This window comes from Ochotona princeps, chromosome 17 (genome assembly GCF_030435755.1).
Source record: "Ochotona princeps isolate mOchPri1 chromosome 17, mOchPri1.hap1, whole genome shotgun sequence".
In the NCBI taxonomy this organism is placed as follows: Eukaryota; Metazoa; Chordata; class Mammalia; order Lagomorpha; family Ochotonidae; genus Ochotona; species Ochotona princeps.
In genome coordinates this window covers 21,424,718-21,430,717 of record NC_080848.1, presented here as the reverse complement: position 1 = coordinate 21,430,717, position 6,000 = coordinate 21,424,718, and positions in this window count along the sequence as shown.

The window sequence follows — 6,000 nt, the reverse complement described above, 5'->3', positions numbered from 1 at the left end:
TCCTGTCCTGGGGCCCTCAAATTTTGCTCATTGTTGGGACTGTCAGCTTAACAGTTCTCACAGCTCCTACATTTACTTCTATTGTTAAAGCATTAACAGCCCGTTTTTGACAGGGACTGGGAAGCAGGCATTTTCATGACAGCTTCCTCAATGATCTAATGCAGGTGCCCTGCAACCAGGCCCTGGGCTCTCCCCTATCAGTGCAACTCCCAAGCATCAGAAGGGGGTTCTGGCCTTTACCCAGGATACCAGAGAAAGTTCGACCAAACATGAGAGACCCGTGAAAGTTGCTTAGACCTGAGGCTGAGTGAGGGACAGCAGGAAAGGAGGTTAGAGGCCTTAGGTCATGGGACGAGCCCCAGGAAGGAGCTAATCCAAGGTAAGGGAGGAGTAGGGGAAGGTACATTCAGGGTGTCCCACCAAACATGGCGCTGGGCGGCAGATAGGCATGGTCCCTGTCTGGGTGGGTCAGCTGAGGAATGGAGCCATCCTTGCCAGACCTGCTGGAGGACAGCAAGAAATGCCAGGAGGAGGTATCACATCATGTGGGTGGCCACTGCCAGGAGGTGGTTGGCTGGCCCTGTGGCACACACCCTCAGAGCTGCCCAGGTGACCAGTTCCACATGGAACTGGGGGAAATGTTCCCCAAGTCCAGGACTCTCTATGGATGGGCTTCAACATCACAAGAAAATGACAGGTCTGGCTGTTGAGTGAGGCCCCAGCACTTCCTGTCCAGGACTTGCATTCCCTAGGCCAGCATGCCCAGGGTACTATGAAGGAATGAATACACTATCCACAATATGCCACCCTGGTGTGTTGACTATTTTGGGTTAACAGCACTTGGAAAAGAGCAGGTACAAGAACACATTGATCACTCTTGGCCTCTTAAAAAAGGAATGGAGGGAGCTGCCATTGTGGTGCAGTAGGTTAAGCCAGCACCTGCAATCCCAGCATCCCATATGAGCACCGGTTGGAGTTCCAGTTGGTCCACTTGTGATGTAACTTGCTGTTATTGTGCCTGGGAAAGCAGCAGAAGATGGCCCAAGTGCTTGGGCCCCAGCCACTCACATGGGAGACTTGGATGGAGTTCTAAGTTTTTGGTTTTGGCCCAGGTTGCTGTAGTCATTTGGGCAGTGAACCAGTAGAAGGATGATCTTTGTTGCTCTACCTTTCAAATATGTAAATGGACACTAACCCCCCCCACACACACACTAGAACTTGGAAGAGTTAAGTGATTTGCCTAAGAATAGCTGGGTAGGAGCCTGGCACAATAGCCTAAATCCTCACCTTGCAACCACCAGCATGCCATACAGCGCTAGTTCATGTCCTGGCCACTTGACTTCCATCCAGCAATCTGCTTGTGGCCTGGGAAAACAGTCGAGGATGGCCCAAAACCTTGGGATCCAGCACCTGCACGGGAGACCCAGAGGAAGCTCTTGGTTCCTGGCTTCGGATTGGCTCAGCTCCAGGTGTTGTGGCTACTTGGGGAATGAACCAGCAAAAGGAAGATTAGTCTCTCCTTTCTGTAAATCTTCCTCTCCAATAAAAATAAATCTTAAAGAAAAAAAAATAGCTGCATAGAAGTGACAGAAACACCAAGGCTGAGAATCAGATTCTGTCGCATTTCATCAGCAACAGCAACCTGGGAGGAGCCTGGGTGGGGCCAGGGAAGGGCCAGGGAGGCATCAGGCAACTTTCCTGTAGTCCACGTTTCTGGAGGAGGAAGGATGCCTGAGAGAATCACAAGGCACCAGATGGACCTGACTATATAAATGTCACTGAAATTTTTCCAAGACTCGCTTCCAAAAGAGTAAGAAATCTTTGAAAGAGAAAAAGGCTAGCACACTGGAAGCAATCCTGGAAGTAAGACGAAGACCTCATTGACTTCTAGCACCTGTTACCTAATATCTACCTAGACAGTCAGTGACCTCCACCAGGCAGTTGCCCAGGCTGTAACACAGGGTTCCCCTGTACACCCAACACAGTAACTAAATATTCAACAGAGAATGTTTCCTCTGCCTGGCAAACCTCAATGTAAATTAAAGCAAGGTACCATTTACACATTTGACTATTTTAAGTTACTTTTTCATGTGTACCTCAACTTGGAGAAAAGGATTGGGAAGGATATCTGTGGTGGCAGAGTCGCCCACTTGCCTCACCATTCATTTCTTCTTCTTTCCCCTTTTAGAAATTAACTAAACCTCATATTTTGGGGCACCATGCTCAGCAGTAACACGGCCCAGCTTCCCTGAGGACAAGGACAGTCAGTCAGAACCAAGGTGAAGATGTGGGGCAGGTGCCTGCTAGCAAAAGCCCTTTCAACGGGATGCAAACACACTGTTGTCTTTCTCCTTCTTGCTGCTTGGAATGCAGGCTCAATAGCTGGAGCTCCAAGGGTCATGTTTAGATCACATAGGGAGACCCTGGGGGTGAAAGCCATAAATGGAGTCAGTAAGGAAAAAGTCAGAAGCCTGGGTTCCTCAAGACCGCGTCACCAAGCAAACCCTGAAATGCAATATCCAGAGGTCTTTTATGTGAAGAAAAACTGACCTTGATCTTGTTTGGATGTTATTTTGGCTTTTACTCATATGCAATGGGACTTCCATTAGGTAATGATGATTAAATTATTCACTCACTGAAACACTGTGCGACTTATGAAAAATGAGAAGCAAAGGGGACAAAATGCACAACAAGATCCATGCCCGAGTCCCAACTGGGCATGCACGTGGTGCACATTCGGACAAGGACAAGGGACACAGGCATATCAAAACAATTTGATTTGTCGGGGCCACTGATTACAGGTGATTGATTTTTTTTTTCTTTTTCATTTGGGATTCTGTCCAGTGTTTCCACTTTGTTGTTTGTCTAACAAGACTAATTGGAGAGGTGGCTTGAAATACCCCCAAGAGGAAACGAAGGAGAAGGTTGCTGGAAGGGAAAGCTGGGCCTCTGTGGAAAGGGGGTCCGGGTGAGAGAACGTCAGAGCTGATGTACAAGAGACAGCCAGAGTTTTGTCCTCTCCTGAGTGGCTCAGGGCTACCTCCCCTTCACACTTGGACTTGACCCTGAGCAGATGCCAAAGCTAAGGGGCCAGTGCATGAGCTGCTCATCAAGGGACATGGGGAATTCTCTTCAGATGAGATCCAGGAAAACCTGACCACGCTGGCCATTGATTAAAGCGGGGAGACCAAGGATCAGGCAGGCCTCCCGGAGGGGAGTTTGGCATGGAGTCCCCAAGAAAAGGATGAGGAGCACCTCAAAGCCAGCAATTCACTTCTTATGATTTGTCCAAAATCTGAGGAAGCAATCAAAGCAATGCACAAAAATATTTACAGAACACGTCCACCAAAGAGTCTATAATTAGCAAAAACTGAAGCAGGGGAGGGCACATGGCCTGGCCTGCAGTCCACGCTGGAGTGCCAGGCTTTGCTCTCTTGGTCTTGGCTGCTGATTGGAGCTGTCTGCAAATGCAGACCCTGGGAGGGGAGACAGCAGCCAGAGATCAAGGAGCGGAGCCGGGCTCCTCGTACCAATGGGCAAGACATGAACTGAGTTCTCGGCTCCCGGCTTGGTCCAGGCCCTTTGGGGCATTTGGGGAGTGAATCAGCAGATAGGAGTTTGTCTGGATCTTTCTCTCTCTGCATCTCAAATACAATTTTTAAAATATTTGATTTGAAAATGCAACTTAAGCTTCATCAAAAAAGAACTAGAAAACTAAGTTTCTTGGCAGAAGCATGCAGTGGTATACCATGGGGCCCACTAAAAATAGGATGTGCATAAATACGGCAGGGAAAGATGCCCACTACATATTAGATTAAACAACCAGGCTCTGAAACAGCACATACGGTAGTCTCCCCCCCCTTTTTTTTGAGATTCTAAGTAAACTCAGTACGTAGGAATTTCTGCTAAGATACACACTAGAATCTTAACAAGTGCTTATTCCCAGAATTACGGGATGACCAATTTGATCTGGAGGTTTCACCTCAATTCTGCTACAAGGCAGAACCTGCAGGCCTGGGCCTGGTGTGATGGATCAGTTGATTAAATCCTCACCTGGCAAGCGCTGGGAGCCCGTATGGGCACCAGTTCATTTCCTAGCTGCTCCACTTCCCATCTAGCTCCCTGTTGTGGTATGGGAAAGAGGTAGAGGATAGCCCAAAGCCTTGGGACCCTGCACCCACATGGGAAACCAGGAAGAAGTTCCTGGCTTCTGGCTTCAAATCAGCTCAGTTCTGGCCATTGCAGCCATCTGAGGAGTGGACCAATAGTTAGAAGATCTTTCTGTCTCTTCTCTCTGTATATCTGCCTTCCCAAAAGGAAGAAAGGAAAAGAAAAGAAAAGAAGAGAAGAGAAAAGAAAAAGGATCCAGCACAACAGCCTAGTGGCTCAAGTCCTCACCTTGTATGCGCATAAGGGACATAGGCACAGATGCTGTTTCTAATCCTGGTGGCCCCGCTTCCCATCCGGCTCCCTGCTTGTGGCCTGGGAAAGCAGTCAAGGATGGCCCAAAGCCTTGGCACCCTGCACCCACACGGGAGACCCAGATGAAGCTTCTGGTTCCTGGCTTCAGATCAGCTCAGCTCTGGCTGTTGTGGCCACTTGGGAAGTGAATCAACCAACGGAAGATCTTGCTCCCTTTCTCTCTTTCTCTCCGTATATATGACTTTCCAATAAAAAAAAAAAAAAAAAAAAAAAAAGGAAGGGATGAAGAAAGGAGAAACGGAAGAAAGAAACCCACAGGCCTGTCTGTGAATGCCTCTCCTGTTCATGTCCACTGTGGCTGGCTGCTCCTCTGCCCAGCATCTGGGCCCCAGCTGACAAATCAGTTGGCATTTGAACACTGCAGGTCCCTGTGATGGGGGAACGGGATGGGAGAACATCTACTTGCCCTTAGGACTAAGACTGGCAAGTCTCACAGCCCCTTCTCGGCTCAAGAAGGGAGATCCAGAAGAAGCTGCTGGCTTCTGGCTTGGTGTAACCATCTGAAGAGTGCTAGAAGATCTCCCCCGTCTCTCCTTCTTTCTGCAGTCCTGCCTTTAAAGGGAGAATGCTTGGACAAATGTGGCCAGAAGAGCCAGGAAGCAGAGAGGGGCGCACTGCCACTCTGTCATGCCCACAAAGCAATGTCCCACTATTCTCATCTCAGTATCTCAGGATGAAGATGGGAGACAAGCAGGTACCCAAACCTTCCTGATTCATTTAGGAAGCATCTAATAACCAGTCTCCTGGGCTCCCCCTCCTGGACAGACTCATCTGGCAGAGGTGGGCCGGGGCTAAGCAACAGAACGTGATCCTGTGCCACCCCCAACCTGGCCCTGGCTCTCACCCAGCCCTTCCTCACAGGCCCCATGAGATACCCCAGCAGGAAGGCCAGGACATCTCAGGTGGCACGAGTCCTGGCAGCTGGGAGAAACCTGAGTGAGCCCAGGTTATCTGATGGCACCTGTTCTGGCCTTATGCTTACTTCTTGAATATCAAGATCAGGGGAAGGCTGGGGAAGAGGCTCCGGGGGCAGCACACATGCCCCATCCTCGCATCCCAGGACACCTGAGGCACAGGAGGAGGTGGTGAGAAAAACATATTCCTGTTCCTTCCTGCTCCCCACCCCAGAACCCCCAGAGCCTGTATGTACACTGTGACCTCCAACCCTGGAGCTGATCACTTTCCACATCTCTGATGTGCTAGTGAGCTCCTCACAGCCTAGGGTAGCTCCTGTTGCTCTCCATGGGCCCGGCACACTGCCTGGCACACCATTAGCGTCCGCTGAATATTTCATGAATAAAGGAGAGGTGGTCACGCTTACCGTGTTACACAGGGTCAGAGAAGGACTGGTGCTCACACCTGCTGGGCACACAGGAAACACACATGCCTGCCTCTGAGAGGAGGGGGCTCCCATCCTTAAGGACGCAGCTGGCGGAGTTACTGCAGGCATCATGCCGTTCCCTGGCACGACACAGTATAACCTTTACAGAGACCCTTTGTAGAAGAACAACACCTTGT